Here is a 17,770-nt window from a genome sequence, read left to right on the forward strand (position 1 = left end):
TCCCACTCCTAGTCTTTCACATACCGAGTAGGTATGACACTCACACTTGCACCTAGATCACATAGTGCCTTGTTTATTGTGGTGTCTTCTATGGTACATGGAATGGAGAAACTTCCCGGATCTTTGAGCTTTGGAGGGTGTAGAATTGCACTACTCACCTTTATAAAGGTAATGGTTTCCAATTTTCGGATGGACTTCTTCTTGGTAAGGATGTCTTTCATGTACTTTGCATAGGCCGGAGAATAACGGATTAGCTCCGTGAATGGTATAGAAACCTCCAAGTTCTTCACAATTTCCATGAACTTTCCAAGTTGCTCATCAAACTTGGGCTTAGCGTGGTGACTTTGGAATGGAAGTCTAATCACAATAGGCTCTTTCTCAATTTCCTTAGCCTTCTCTTCATTTCTCTTCTTCGATGAGTCATTGGTAGTTTTTTCTACCACCTTAGGATTTCTCCTTAGTGGTTCAATCACATCACTTTGCTTGTCATTCTCCTCAACAATTCCTTCTTCAATTTGCATCTTTGGTCCCTCATATCTAGTACCACTCCTCAAGTGGATAGCATTGATGGTCTCATGTCTTGTGGGAGGATTACCTTGAGGAAGTAATTGTCCTTTTTGTCTTTGGGAGCTAGATGAGGCTAATTGAGACAATTGAGTCTCCAACATTTTGGTGTGAGCAAGGATATTATTGGCTCTTTTGCATTTGGAGGGCCGCTTTTTGAACATCAAAAGCTTGGTCATTGGGTTGATTGTAGTACGGTCTTTGAGTAGGATTTCTCATTGGAGGTGGTATATATGTGCGTTGAGGGTTTTGGACATTTTGGCTCTTGTATGAGAGGTTTGGATGGAATTTGGTATTCTCATTGTAGTAGTTGGAATAAGGTGTACCATTTTTGTATGCTTGGAAAGCATTCACTTTTTCACTTGTTCCTCTACATTCATCTTGATCATGTCCCAAGGTTCAACAACTTTCACACACTCCATTTAGGATTGAGGATGATGCCATCAAAGCATTGACATGTTTGGTTGATTTGGAAACTTCATCGAGCTTAGCCATGGCCTTCTCAAACTTCAAGTTTATATTGTCGATGTGAGCACTTAGTTGAGCACCTAATTATGTGATGGAATCCACCTCATGCTTTCCTCCTTTAGTGGCCTTTCGGGGCTTAATATATTGGGAATTATGAACCGTCGTCTCTTCGATTTTGGCCCATGTTTGGTTGTCATCAACCTCGGTGAACCTCCCATTGGAGCCCATATTAAGCACATTTCGTGAGTTTTCATATAAGTCATTCCAAAACTGTTAACGAGGAGCCACTCGCTAAGTCCATGGTGTGGACAAGAGCGACAAGTGTCCTTAAATCTCTCCCATGCTTCATATAATGATTCCTCATCCCTTTGCTTGAACACGGTGATTTGGGCTCTGAACATGTTTGTCCTCTCTGGAAGATAGAACTTCTTGTAGAAGGCAAGTGCTTACTTCTTCCATGAATCAATAACAACGGTAGCCTTGTCTAGGCTCTTTAATCATTGCTTTTCGGTTCCGATCAAGGAAAAAGGAAACAACACCCATCGAATTTGATCTTGGGTTACTCCGGTTTGAGAGATAGCATCACAATAGTCACAAAAAGTCACCATATGTAGATGAGGATCTTCACTAGGCATCCCTCCAAATTGGCTTCTCTCAACTAGTTGTATGAATGCGGATTTGGCAATGAAATTACCGGTTAAGTGAGGTGGTGTTGGAGTACCATTTGGTAGGTTCTCCTCCGTAGGTACGGAATGAGATGAAAATTTAGGCATTGTGGGTTGATTTTTGTGGTTGGTTTTGAATTGGGTTCTCCTCTCCTTCTCTTGCAAAAGGGTTGGTAGACAAAACACTATCCGATTGGACAATACCAATGTCCACAAGTTCTCCAATACCCAAAGTTATCGAAGACCCTCTAACGGTTCTTCTAAGATTGGTCAAAGTTCTTTCAATTTTGGGATCAATAGGCAAAGGTCTACCTTGTGATCTCCTAGACATGCAGAAAGCAAACAACTAGAAAACAATTAAAACTACCATGAGGAGTTTGACTTCCTCAAGGTTCAGAAAGACACAACTAAAAACAACATAAGACAATAATTCAATTAAACACCGTCCCCGACAACGGCGCCATTTTTGGTGCGGTTTGAAACTTTGTTGTCTAAGTCAACCAACCAAAACAATATTTATAACTAAACAAACTACTCTTAGTAGATTGGTAAGTAAAGGTCGGATCCCAAAGGACGGGTATTGAATTAAGTTATTGGTTGTAGAAAGCTATGTCTTAGGGTGTCACAAATTGGATTGAGATTTGAGGTATCAAGCTACACTACTATAACAATGAAATGTAAAGAAATGTAAGTAAAATAAGCAACTAAAGTGGGGCTTTGCAAACAATAGATTAAGGCACTAGAGTGTCATGGGTTCATGGGGGATTCATGGTGGTGATCATACAAATATGTTTAAATAGTTGCAAGCAAATTATTGTTGTAGTGGAATCGAGTTAGTTTATGCCTTACAATTCATAGGAATATTTGGGTCCCAGAGCCGATTCGTCAAGACTGTACAACACCTACAAGTCGACTTACTTTCTTCCTATTCACTTATATGCATGGTCTAACAAGACTCGAGTTAGTTTATATCTTACAATTCTTGTTGAATAGATAAGAGATGTATAAATGCAAGGTTTCATAGTCTAGCATTTTATCAAGCATAACATGTGCATAAGTTAACACTACAACAAGCAAGCAATCTTATGATAACATATTTGATTAATTATGAATCTACCCCCATGTTATAGTTCCCTGGGCTCGGGATGCCCGGATTGACGGTTGAGACGCCCGGATCAAGACACAAAATAAATGTGCGCAAATATGGGTCAATCCTCAGGTCAATCCTCTCCTACCAAAGGCACAAAACCTCAAAGAATATGCAAAGTAGGGAACTAAAGATAAGAAACGACCCTAAATAGCACTAGAAAGCATAGGAATGAGGCTAGTTCGGAGATTAAATGTGCACAAATAGGGGTTACATCACTAGCACATCCTCATTGCTTACTCAACTAGAGACCATAGTTGCGGCCTTCTCCTTAGCCAAGCCCGACACCAAAGCCTATAATAACTTCGTTTGAGCATCCATTTTTTCAGAAATACTCGCCATAAACGAGTCGGAAGAGTCTATCAATCCGAAATACTCAAGAGGGGGTGAATTGAGTATAAAAAATGTAGCCCACTTTTTCGATTTGTCCGTATGAGCGTGATGAGTTAATTAATTACTCGAAATTTATGAATTAAACTCGACTAACCAATTAACAATGTAAAGCGTAAATAATGAAATAAAGAAAGATGCAAAGGACACAGGATATTTGAAGTGGTTCAGCTTCACACATCGAAGCCTATGTCCACTATTCTCGATTAATAATTTTAGTACCTTTCTACGGATTACAAAATTATCAACTGACTCGTATAACTAACTCCAGTTGTAACTCAATTGAGTACCGTTAAATACTCGGTTTTTGTCTATCTTACGTTAATAAGAAAGTGCTTGATTGTTCTTCTAGTGTTCACAATATGAACGAGTAAGAAACAATATTTAAGCGCTATTATCTTATGACGATACTTAGAAATAATGGCAATATAAGATAGCACACGACTTTTTATAAACAATTTTAACTTGCAAAAGGAATAATAAACTTAAAGTTGTTTGCAAAGGATGTTTATTCGAATATTGAAAAGTAGTTTAAATGAATTATCATGTGTAGTATTTATAGTAGAGAGGAGATCTAGGTTTTCATAAGAAAACCCTAGATGAGTCGTGGATCTCGTGTAGATTAAGGAAGGAATAAGATTTATCTTTTTCCTATTCTAATCCAACAATACCTTAGATAAAAGATATAAAATAAATATAAAGGGGATAAAATATCTCTAATAAATATTTATTTAAGATCTTTACCTTAAAACCGTAGATACTATATAGATCACGTGTGAAGTATATAGTAAGTAGGAGGTCCAATCTTATTATTTAACTTAGCAATATGTTAGTAGAAGATATGGAATAAATCTAAATAACCATAAAGATATAAAATATCTTTAATAATAATCTTATTTAGATTTACCCTAATCTTTACTTGCACAAGGAGTAATACATGAGTATGAGACGGCCCATAAGCCTACTACATCCAACATGAAACCTTAGTACGATATTAGGTTAAATAAATTAGGGTTTAGATATGAATAAGTAGAAAACCCTAGTTAGCCACCAAGCAACAACCCATAAGTTGTCACATAAGTCGACCAAACTAAAAGGTAATTATCTATTCATAACCCAATTTAAGTACAAACTTCAATCTACTATAAAATAGGTTTTTCATATATAAAGATAAGATTTGAAAAACTATTTTCAAAACAATTAAAAACTCAAGTCGTGCATTTTTTATTACTGCAGCTCAATGTTATAACTAAATTACCTATAACATTGAGTCTGGTAGGTAATGTTATAACCATAATAGCTATAACTTTACTTACCAAAATCATTTTATTAAATACCTTTATAAGACGATGACCTACGCTATCTAATCTTCCTCGAGATCTTCAATGTAGGATTCATCTCTTCAATTTGACTATGAGCTCCTCTTGAGCTTCACTTGATCAATGCTTGAGAACATAATCTTCAAACTTGATCGTTGACTTTGCTACTTGATCATGAAATCTTCTTTAATTTACTTGGGAACTTGAGCTTGAACACAAGATTCACTTTGATTTACTTGAAAATTGTTCTTGAAACTTACTCAAATGATCTTGAAATAGTAGCTAGACCATCCATAACTTTAATTCACAAATTTTCAAAGTTATAACTAAACCAACGATAACTTTGGTTGCCAATGATGTAACCATGCTTAATCTAACACGACTAAACAAACGATCATAAGCACAAGTATATATATATATATATATATATATATATATATATATATATATATATATATATATATATATATATATATATATATATAATTAAGCACACTTGTCATTATCAAAACACAAAGGCATATAACTATATGGTCCAACAAATTCCCCTTTTTTGAGGATGACAAGTCTCCTATGATTTGTGACTAAAGTTATAGTTCGCCCTCAACTTAATACTATCAAATTATAGTTCGTAGAACGCATAGTCCAAACATTTATAGTCAAAGTTATAGCAATTAAGGACCTTAAGAGAATAAAGCTCTTGACAAGGAGCAAGCTTAGGCAAATACTAAATCATGGTCATTTCTTCCCCCCTCTTGACACCATAACAAAGGCGAGAATAGACATAAAACAACTAGAATGATATCAACCGAAGCAAGAATTATATATTAATCAAAGCACATATTATAGCATAGGAATGAATTCAACATAAGCAAGCCCTAAATATAAAGTGTGTAATACAAACCAAGTTGAGTTGATTTCCACCCTATCATCAGGGACGGAAAACAGAGTGCAAAAGTTATCGATAGAGATTATGACTTCTGACCCATTCACGACCGCATGAAAGACACCCTTCTTGATAGAAACCGAAGCATAGAATTAGATTACCTCAATAAGATAAACCGGTCCTATCATCTCACAAATCTTGGTCAATTCTTGAAAATTCAAGAAATCGGAGAAAAGCCTCAAAGCTTCAATTTTTGTGTACCAAGTCGTGGGATAATATCGTCCTCCATGGATACCATACCGGAAAACATTGTTCACACGTGTTTGCTCTTCTTTTGTAAGGCGAATCTTATCAAGTCCCATGGCCGTAGCATTTGGCATATACTCCCAAAATAGAGTCTGTTGATGACCATCACGGCAAACCACCACATGCACCTCCTCAACCGAATTCTCCTCAACAACAACCTTCTTTTTCCCTTTATTTAGCTTTCCCTCGACACTCGCTTCACCCCGAATATGGTTAGGATTGTGTAATACTATGGTTTTATGAGTCTCTGGGTACTCTATCGAGTAGGCCTTACTCTGTCGAGTAAGGGTGAGTTGCGTTTTTAAAATAGTTTCTGACCTGTTGGGTACTCGATCGAGTAACGTTGATACTTGATCGAGTAAGGGGGCACTCGATCGAGTACCTCAGCTACTCGATCGAGTAACCAGTTTACGGGGGATGATTTCTCGGGTTTTGTTAATAATGCTTCCTCTAAGTTTCAGTTTGTACAGATAGACAGTTGTTTTGTTATTGATGTTTCTTACCAGTTAAGTTTGGGAATCAGGGTAGAGTATGATATGAAATAGAGTTGTATATGTTTTCGTTGTTGTCATGGTATAGTGATATTCTGTTGATGAGACACGGTTGTGAGAGGTTGTTACAGTAATTTTGATCTTGTTCTAGATAAGGCTTTAGTGGATATGGTAATGGCAAGTGATTCATAAAACATGTGTGGTAATGAACTGAAAGATGCAGGTGGTTCATAATCCTTTGTTGAGACAGTGAGTGTAGGGTGTTGGGGGAATTAGTGTCATGTTAAGTTGTGTATGGGTTTTGCGGTAATGAAAGAAAGAACTTGAGGATCTAGTGTGAGTATACGTACCGAGTGTGGATCGTGAGTTATGCTTTTGGGAGATAGGTGCTTTACATAGAGAGGTATGTTGTTTTGCAGTAATAATGGAGAGTTAGTATGGTGATTTTGCTATGAGTTTTATGGTATAGGTTAGGTGTTGTGCCGAATGAGTTAAGATGTTAGAAATGTTTAAGTAAGAGAGCCATGGATATATGCATGGCGGGTGTTTAGATTATAGGTGGTTATCTTTGACATGCGGTGGTGATGAGGATAATGAGACGATATAGCTCGGATTTAGTATTAGTGAGTTACGAGGACGTAACATTTATCTTAAGAGGAGTAGGATGCAATAAAAGAGATTTTGATGGTTGTGCTTATGGTGGTATATTCGCAGTAGAGTGTTGGTGTAGCATAAAGAAGGAAGTTGAATATTTTGTGGTTGATGTTGTTAAAAGGCCATGTTCGAGCTTGTAGTAGTGTGATGTTTAGGAGTGTGAGAATATTTCACTAGTGTTGACAGTTGGATGATGAGGTTATGAGTGTGAGTAAACTTCGAGGACGAAGTTCCTTTTAAGGGTGGTAGAATGTAACATTCCGTTTGATGTCTATGAGTGTCTTGATAATGGATTTGATAGTGGATAATATTATGGAGCTAGCAGCGTTAGAGGATGGTAGTTGGTTATGTATGGAGTTGGTGTCGTGAGAGATATATATGTGGTAGATACGATATCGTGAGTCATGTTGTGGAAGTAAACATAGTTGGTGGAGTGAGTGTTAAGAGTTCATGTTTTATGTTTGGTCAAGTTCTTGAGTTCTTAGTATGTTGTTGTGTCTTGGTCGAGTTAGTATGGTTGTTTTTAGGTATGGGTTGAACTTCGGGGACGAAGTTCTTTTTAAGGAGGGAAGACTGTAATACTACGGTTTTATGAGTCTCTGGGTACTCTATCGAGTAGGCCTTACTCTGTCGAGTAAGGGTGAGTTGCATTTTTAAAATAGTTTCTGACCTGTTGGGTACTCGATCGAGTAACGTTGATACTCGATCGAGTAAGGGGGCACTCGATCAAGTACCTCAGCTACTCGATCGAGTAGCCGGTTTACGGGGAATGATTTATCGGGTTTTGTTAATAATGCGATTAAGTATATAATTACTTCCGTCACTTTTCTTTAAACACTTTTACAGCCTAATTACTTTCAAAAGAGAAATCAAACTACGTTCTTCGCATCAATCGCATTGTTGGCAAATCCCGGAGCGTGGAAGGTCGGATTTTACCTTTCTTTATACCGTTGTGATCCTTGCGTCGAGGGTAAGATCTACGTAGCGTTTTTATAGTATTTAGTCAAAGTTGGTTAAACCCTAATATTGGGATTTGGGGGTTTTGTTGTATTTTGTGATTGGTAGTGATTATATGTTTGTATGTTAGGAGGAGGATTCGTAGAAGAAGCCTTTTGATATCAGCTGTGAGACCGTCTGATTGTGTTGCTTTCCAGGTAGGGTTTCCCTACTCAGTATTAGTCCCATAATGTGTTGGTGATGATTTGTGATTGTTGATTATCGTATTCGTATTGTGACGGCTGTTGGTTTTGATTGTTGTTTAATGGTTGTGATTGTTTGTCTCTGGTTTTCGAGATGCGTTCTCGGCTGAGTGGAGTCACTTGCGGGAGTGGCTTCACGCCCTAGTTTCGCCCTCCGTGGAACCCGCCACGGGAGGAAATGTGCACATTAATGGGACAGGGTTATCGCTCGGTGTGATGAGCGGGGCTTAGGTGGGAACGGCTGCGGTCCCCCATCGGCGGTCGGTCCAAAGGGACGGTCGGTGACGGAGATTGATTGGAGTGCGTGTGATTGTGTGTGTGACCGTTTGAGCTGCTTGTTTACTGTGTTGGTGGTTATATAAATTGTGTGATTAGTACTGACCCCGTTTAATGTTTTAAAAACTGTGGTGATCCATTCGGGGGTGGTGAGCAGTTATTGAGCAGGTATGATATGACACGTATGGGATAGCTGGATGAGTCATCACGTGGCGCTTAGAAGTCTTCCGCCGTGTCGACGATGTTGTATAGCTTTGATAGTTTTAGCAGTAGACCGTCTGAGAGTCTTGTATTTCTTTTTATCAGTTTTGGAGTTGGTATGTAATCACTTTAAACATTATTTACTTTTAAGTATGTTTCGTTATTGTCTTATGATTATCATTGCCTCGGAAAACCAAGATGGTAGCACTTTCATGGCTTAAGTGGTCCTGGTAAGGCACTTGTAGTATGGGGGTGTTACATAATGGTATCAGAGCGACGATCCTGAAACCTGTAACCAATGAATCCAATGAATATAGGAAGTCAAATAAAATGAACCCGGGGTAGAAGTTGTAGGAGCTAATGCAAAGACTTGGGAGACGTCCTAAAGTCGCGAACTCGCCCTACATTTTTGAACCGGTCACCATGGGATATGAGCCGGGATCGCTATGTGTTTATTTTGTGAATTGTGTACCAATATAGTGATGTGTGGCATGAATAAGTGTGATTTTGTATGTTGTTGGTTGAAAGCATGTTGGATGATAGTTGGTTTACCATGTTGGTTGGAATAGTTGGAAAGGTATGTGAGAATGACGAATGATGTGGTGGAAAAAGGATGTAGTTCATATGTGATAATATGTGATGAATAATGATGTTGCAGGATGAATGGTTTATAATGTGTATATACTAGTAACTTGTGATTAGGGGATTTGATATGATTTTACATAATTCGGTGTGCGTAAAGTTAGATAATAAGTTCATATAATTGTCTACTGTGGTATCATATGCACTTGTAAATGAAGAATGTGGTTGAAATAGATGAACTAATTGGAAAAGATGGAGTGTCAATTGCATGAGAATATGGATTTTGTGAATATGAATATGTTTAGATGACGAAGTGGAGTTGTAATATTGTTGTGTTAGTAACATGGAAAGAGGATTTGTAATTGTATGAGTATGTTTTGTTTTACGAAAAGTCATAAAATTAAAGCATGCGGTTAGTACATGATTAATGAGTTAAATAATATATGTGCATGATAGATGTTGTTGCTTGACTTTTGAAGATAGTAACATGTGATTAGAAATACTGGTTTTATGAGTACTGAGTTGTTTTTGTCTACCTTGTTGTTTAAGTCGTTTGGAAGTAAAAATCAAGTAGTTGCGTTTTTCGATTATAAAGAGGTCGTCTTTAAACTGTTATAACTTGAGATGTATAAATTATTTTAATGTGATTCCAATTGGAGGTGATAGCTTGTTGTTTTACGATTCTAACGATAGGTCACACGCCCAAAACGAACAACAAATGAGTGAGTTATGACCGTTTTACGAAAACTGGACAGTGCTGAGAAATGCGTAAGGTACTCGATCGAGTGGCCCTTACTCGATCGAGTGCATATTGGTACTCGATCGAGTACCCCTTACTCGATCGAGTAACCCTGGTAAAATTTGTTTTACGTGCTTCTGACCTTCACCTACTCGATCGAGTAAGTCCCTTACTCGATCGAGTGGCCTGTACTCGATCAAGTGACCCCTATTTTGGGTCATATTCTTATCTTTAGACTTTGTTGCATATCATGTTTAATTCAAAAGTGTTATTTTGCTTCTTTATGCATTGTTTTACATGTATGTTGGTCTTGATGCGTAAGTTACCCAATATTGTGATGTAAGGAGTGGCACCTGTGCTGAGTATGAGTTCGGTGGAAGGACATGAGTTATATGTGGTTGTGATAGATAGTGGAAAAAGAAAAGGAGGATCGTTATGGCTTAATTGAGACATAGAGCATGTTCTCTGAGATGAGATGAGTGATATGATTGTGTATTGAGTAACATAAAAGCAAGTGAATATGGGCAAGGGATGATGTGAGTCTAAGGAATGTGAGAATGAAAGGATTGAGAGTAAGGATGTGGATAATGGCAACTTGAGATGTGTAAAGAATTATGGAGGAAGATGGTTAGGAGTCGTGTGGGTTAGGAGTATGCATAGTGAAAGTTCGTTTAAAGGGGTTGAGAAGAGTAATATATAGTGAACTTTGTGGAGACATGTCGCGAGGTGGATTTGTAGACAGTGAGTGAGTTTGGGAGATTTGGTTTATTAAGAGATGAAACTACTGTGTGATTTCCTTGGGTAATTAACGGTATGAAATGAATTCTGATTTCTAGAGAGGTACAAAGAAGATGCAATTGTTTGGACAGTGAACGTTGATTTTATGGGTAGATTAGTGGCAAGTGTGAGTGCTAGCATAATAAGAGAAGATCCATGGTAAGAAAGAGTGAGATGATATCGGTATAAAATAATGGAATTTGAGTTTTGGAGCAACGAAAGGGTAACTGGATTACTAAAGAGTTAGCTAGAAGGAATAAGGAGTTGAACTATTAATTGGTATTGTTGAGTGTAAAGAGAAAAGAAGGATAAAAGTAAGCTGAGAAAAATGTTGACCAGAGTTATGTGATATAGAAGTAAGGAATCGTCGAGATTTATGATATTATCATGAGGATATTAGTTAAGGGTTATATAGGAATTTCAGGACAACATGATTAATCATGAGTTTCGAGGAATTAAGGGAGTATGAAGTTGGTGGGGTATTTGCACGATACGAGATTTTGGCGGAGAGTTAGATGATGATACAATTAAGGATAGTATTGGGAAGAATGTTGAGGTAATTGTGTTGATGGATTTGATGTTCGTTGTTTGGGATGTTAACCAAAGATAGAAAGAAATCGCGATATTTAGAGATGAGTGTAAGAGGTTTGATGTCCGGACAGCGGTAGTGTTATGGTTTGTGACTAGTGGTTAAGGGTGGTGGTATATTAGAAAGGTAGCAATTCTAATGAGGTTGATTTTGTAGAGACCAGATTGATATGTATGGTTGTGAGAAAGTATAAGATATGGTTATATGAGGCGGTTGTTAGTAGTTGAGTATGAATGGTATGGTTACAATTGGCAGGGGGTGATGGATATGCGAATGGGAGAATATGTTATGAGGGGTATACCAGTTAAGCTCGGGTGAGGGGTAACTTTTATCAGGTGGTAACTTACGTGATCAGGATTGACTGGTTGTATGTGATTACGGGTCTGTGATATATATATAAATGTTTGTGTGAGGTTTTGACCTCAGAAGACGTGATATGGTGTGGTTATCATAAAGTTGTTAGTTGAATGTTCTGTAATGCATGTTGGGTACGCTAATCTAATTGAATGATGATTAAAAAGGTAATAAATTGAGTGATCTCGGCATGATCTGTTATACCTGTATGTATTCATGATACATGTCAATCTGTGATATGGTAAGGGGATGATATTCATGAGGTTATTACCTGTTTAATTCATAAAATATGTTGCGTTGTGATTTAGTAAAGTGGATTTGAGTAAGTTTTTTTTTTCTTGTCTGAGAAGTTATTCTGAGTCAGTGTTTATGAGAATTGTATGCAGTTGTGATGTCTATCGATGTGGTTGTTGTGCCTCGGGTGGTGATCCGGGCACGGTACATAGTGTTGTGATGCGGGTATTTTCGCACTGCGGTGTGGCTGTTGGTGGTGGGGTTGCGATGCCGTCACCGGTTGTGGTGGAGTAGGCGGGATGATTATGATACGAGTTTTCAAAAGTACATACCAGTCATACATAGATTGTTGTTTTGTTTGATGTTGCTTCCTGTGAGTTTCAGTTTGTACAGATAGACAGTTGTTTTGTTATTGATGTTTCTGAAGGAAATGTAGATTCATATACATAAAAACATACTCATATATGTCTAAACTAATTTGTCATAAAATTAAAACGGATCTTATGCATGCAAACAATAATATAAATAGAGGAGAAATCATGTCCTTACATTGTAGATTTCGGCTATTAGGGCACAAGAGAGATCACCTTTCTCTTCTTGTTCTTGAGCTTTTCCTTTATGGATGAACAAGATCTAAGTACAAGATCTCTCCCCAAGCTTTATACCCAAGGCTTAACACTTAATCTAATTAATATTATAAGTACTAGTATAATATTAATGTAGTGAAAATTGAACCAAAATTATTTTGGTTTTAAGCTCCTAAAACCGTGTAGAGGAGAAGGAATTTTTGGGAGTATTTTATCTCTCTAAAACTCTCTTATTTTAGATAAGTTATTGAATGAATGAATAATCACCTTACATTATAGTCTAAGAGGCAAATTAAGGGGAAAAACAATTAGTTTTTCCCTCTTAAAAAACCGGACCAAGGGTGAGTGGGAGGGGAGCCAATGCATGCATACATTTGTCTTCACAATGTTTAGTAGGCTTGCATGGCTACTAAAGCATGTAATGATTGTGTTTACCACTTAATAAAACAACCACAATATTAGCTTAAACCTCCTCTTATTTTCGGCACATATGTTAATATTGTATCCATATTATTTTTTGTCAATTGTCAATATGTCACATGTCATATGTGATATAAATTTGTTATGTATTTTTAACATATTAAAAATCAACGTATTAATAAAAATACGTCACATACAAAAAATCGACTTAGTAATATCATAATTACTTGTGCCAAAATATTTTACCAATTTATAAATCACAACAGATTGTATTTATAATAAATCATTCAATTCCGATTGTTTCTTTAAACAATAATTTCATCCAAGTAATGATACAATTCAATTACTCAGACCGTATCTCATTTAATCACATTTCAATTTGATACGTAAATTTTACTTCCAAAATCGTTCGTCAATTTTCAAGTAATTTAATTAACTCGCAACATTATACGATTAATTAAATAATCAATTAAGAGTATTGCCCTTTAGGTATGACCTAGGGGGTCAACTGATCACCACCGTCACACGACAGTAATGTCAAACTCTAGTCAGCCAATCATTACCGATATATGTTGACCAGTTGACAGTAACAATATTACTTCCCAATTGTATTCTTAAAATGAGATTTAATAATGATATTTAAATCATGTGATCGCACTATTGTTGAGGACACATTTCCCAACAATCTCCCACTTGTCCTCGACAAGTGTGCGTCACCAATTCTCTTGTCCTATTACTATCTCCCACTCAATGCAAGGTGTCTTTCGGGTCGTACTTGCAAGTGATCATATCGAGAGTGGTTTCCTCGATCTGGAGAATAACTGATTGACCGGATTTATCCACTCTGGATACCTTCCGAGCGTGGCCACGCATTTACAGTTCATTACTCCTCGAGTGGCCCTGAGATATTGTTATAACCCTGACAAGGGGATGGACAATTCCTATCGCACTCATTCCCTTCGACTAGCCACAGCCATCATAACCCAAAATATGCCCATTTGACCCCATTTACGAAGGTCGTAGTAACACAAATCAAAGTTAATCTGAAACTGTGCCATCTTAGGTGAATAGTCTTTAGTCAAAAGAATCGACTCATTAGAATACTATAGCAGCTCTCGCCACGACCAGGCTATATAAATTTGCCAGAACTCTATAAGCGGTCATTAGGCCCGACAAAAAGTTCCTAACAGTCTGCCTATGTGATCGACTAGTCATCTCACATGACTCTATGGCATTTGAACTTGCCATCAATCGCATCACACTCTAGTCACTTCGAGACGTCACCTCATATAAGTGACTATGGGCGAATACAATGTTAATCCGTGTTCACTTTAACGGGGTTCAATTGTCACTACAACCCGTTTGGATGTAACAAAGTATAAAAGGAGTTTTTAAAGAAAAACTCGAACGACAAATGCGATTATCACATATGAATAGTCAATGCCTGATTACTATTCCATATTCTATAATCTAATTTGATCTTGCATGTAGTTGTTCATTTCAATTCAATTGAAATGACATGACTCATCATGTTTAGCCTATGAGAAGGCTTTGGTTAGTAGGTTTTATCAACTTCTTGTACCTTACTCAACCTTACTACATATTCGTTTTCCTTTGTAATGTATACATTTGCATCACAAAACTTTTTGAGTACGTGTCAAGATCCAATCAAGACATAGGCCCTCTAGCCTAAGAATAGCTCCCACTGTTTTCACAGTGTGGGGGACTCCTCCTTCTTGCACATCTCATGATCACAAGTGTACTCAATTTCCGTTATAAATATCACTCATTGTTCTTTATTGCCTAGAACGATTCTAGAAAATCTACTTCTTAATTAACATTGCCACAATGGTATCTTAACCATCCTGATGATGGTTTTGATTATGGTTTTGTCCGAAACCATGCGCAATCTCAATTGTCAATTGTCACTTGTGTAACACCCTTACACAATATTGCATCATAAACACTTTGCATCATAGCCTTAATGCTTCTGCAAGCACTTAAGGGTAATCTTTATAGCTTACTTGGTAAAGATTACTTAAATTCGATTTTGAAAACAATTCATCATACTCAAAGCATATGAAGTGTTATACATCGTTTCTTTTTAATTGATTCGGCAAATGAGGCAAATGAAATCAATCAAATATATTCAATTTAATTGAACTAGTCATGAATCTTATCAACATAAGACTTCTTAACGACGCTAATATCATGTGGATTTATCTTCATAAATCCGGATATTCAAGATGTATTATAATACTCCAAAAGTCTTAAATCATTCTCAATGATCAATATGTCATCCACATATCGGACTAATTAAAAATTCCGTAACTCCCACTAAACTCCATGTATAAACACAACTTCTCGACTTATCGAGAAATGTTTTATCACATGATCAAAATGTTGATTCTAACTCATTGATGTCCTACTTAAGACCCTCTCTTAAGTTTCACATTATCTTAGGATTGCAAGAATCTACTAAACTCAAGACATGTATTGAATACATTCCTTCTATTGAAGAAGTAGGTTTTAGATTCACTTGCTACGTATTTCATAACCTCATAATGAAACACAATCCTTAAGAAGATCCAAATAGACTTAAGCATTTCAATTAGTGCAAAACCCTTTGCAACCAATCTTGCTTTGAAATATCTCTTTATTAGTGCAAAACCCTTTGTCACTAATCAAGCCTTTTATTTCGGATTCTCATGGCTCTAAGCCTTGTATTGAGTTGTGACTTAAACACTCTTATGTAAGTCATTCGTTCATTACTTTCTAGAAGTAATTAACTTGAATCAAACAATTTCTTTTGTAAGTTATAAGCTCTTTACTTTCTTAAAAGTAGCATGAATTCATCATTTTTAGCAACTGATGAATTTTAACCTCCTAGGTTTTGAAGAAACAATGTCTTACACAAAACGTCTCATGTAGCCAAGAAAGACCAGTTTCTTGCGACAACGTTTTACACAAAACATCTCACGTAGCCAAGAAAGACCAGTTTCTTGCGACATAACATCTTGTGGCTCTTTGAATAATTTCTCCCACTCTGTCTTCAAAAATAAACTTGTATTTTAGAAAGACAGCTTCATGAGCCGCAAACCCGTCGTACTCGTGGTAATTGAAAAGGGAAAATGAGTATTTGTTTCTTGTGAAAACTTACAAACATGGTACCCTTACCATTTCATATCTCATATGATTCGTATTAGTGGAAAAATAATTTAGACAAAAATGATAAAAACCCCAAAAGGATCAAGTAACTCAAAGTAACTTGATTGAAATCCAAACCATATCGAATAGCGTTTGATTTCTTATCCATCCACACATTATTTCATAATGCGTGCTAAGAGAGATTAACTTGTGATACAATATCACATTTCCTTTGGCTTATATCAAAGTCTTCACTTTGATAATCCCATCACGACTAAATCGTGATTCCTTGAACTCTTGAACCTCTTCAAAGATTTCTCTATTTACCTTATTAAGTGAACATATTAGTGTCAACTTAAATCGTTGGTAAAAGATAATGATCAACCTATTTTGGATCGATGATATACAACCTCGATCACCTTTTCAACCAAAAGGCACGAGACATCTTGCTTTGAATACAAGATACGCATATACCATTAACAATCTAATGGTTTCAAGAGTACTCGATAACTCTTTGCGTTCATCATTCCAAAATTTAAGGTTTAATCTTGGGTTACCAATTTGAGTCTTACATCATCTTCATGATATATCATTCTAGTTTGGTTTAGAATATAATCACCTTGATGATGGGCTAGCCATACATCAAATCATGGTGTAAAGGGTCACAAAGGTGAAAACCTCTTTTGTATCTTAACAAGTTTATATTCTTATTTAGAGTTTATGCACTTAATAGTCATAATTAAGTACAACTTTAAATCCAAAAACTAGATTGAGTACACAATTACTCTATCTCTCGACATTATTGTTGCTAGTCGTCATATTCTAATCATCCTATGTATCAAGTACAATGATGAAAACCTCCACTGGTTTCTAATATTGACGAAGTGGTACTAGCAAAATTTATGTTTAATCAAATAAACATTTAAAGAAGAAGGTCCCATTAGATGTCCCACAACTAACTTGTTGATTCTTCAATAATTTGGGGCAGTTTCCTTTCTTGTGTCCAACATTTAGGACAATGGAAACTTTATCGGTCGGAATTGATAGGTTTAGTATCGTCATTCTCAACAACTTTACCTTTAACATTACCTTGTATCAATTCCATTTACTTCTTGAACCTCGTCCTCATCTTAACGGTTTAAGAGAATGCTCCCACTCATTTCAATGAGTCTTTGCTTTGAGAAGCAAAATTGAATTCATGAAGATTACTCTTCATTTGTTCGTTTTAGTCTTAAAACTTTCATTGAAGTGGTTGCGTTATTTTGGTCAATTACGAATTCTGACAAAACTAATTGCCAAAACAATTTATCGCTTCAAGGTACTTAATTCAATTAAGTATATGAAACATAATCCATTGTAAGTAGAAGTGTTAGTCATGAATCAAAAACCTGTTTGATAATGAATAACTTTAATCTATACTCTTTACAAGAGATCCTTATCAATGGTTCATTTGAGGTTTTAGAAGCAAATTCATATTTGTCTTTAGTTACGATGTTTTAAGGAGATTTGAATCAAAAATCAAAATGATATCGTATATGAATTGTGGTAAAGAAATAGAACAATAATAACGGAATAGTGGAAAACTTAACATTTATCGTTATAATAATACTTGTAAATAACAAGTAAAGCATTTACATAGTGACCTCTACCCAACTATGATAAATGATTCCAAGACCCAAATTCATATTGACTTGGGCACGGTATGGCCGATGAAACCCTTATCAATATAACTCGGTGGATTAACGCTTTAATCGATTCTACTTTTAGAACTCTTG

The 17,770-nt window shown here is 36.3% G+C and overlaps 1 non-coding gene across 1 annotated transcript; it reads left to right on the forward strand.

The window, feature by feature from the left end:
• Window positions 1-1,326: 1,326 nt before the first annotated feature.
• On the forward strand, window positions 1,327-1,433 carry LOC141644820 (small nucleolar RNA R71). The gene has a single exon (XR_012544425.1). It is a non-coding gene; the product is annotated as a small nucleolar RNA R71 (small nucleolar RNA).
• The last annotated feature ends 16,337 nt before the right edge of the window (window positions 1,434-17,770 follow it).

Source organism: Silene latifolia, chromosome 2 (assembly GCF_048544455.1).
Source record: "Silene latifolia isolate original U9 population chromosome 2, ASM4854445v1, whole genome shotgun sequence".
In the NCBI taxonomy this organism is placed as follows: domain Eukaryota; kingdom Viridiplantae; phylum Streptophyta; class Magnoliopsida; order Caryophyllales; family Caryophyllaceae; genus Silene; species Silene latifolia.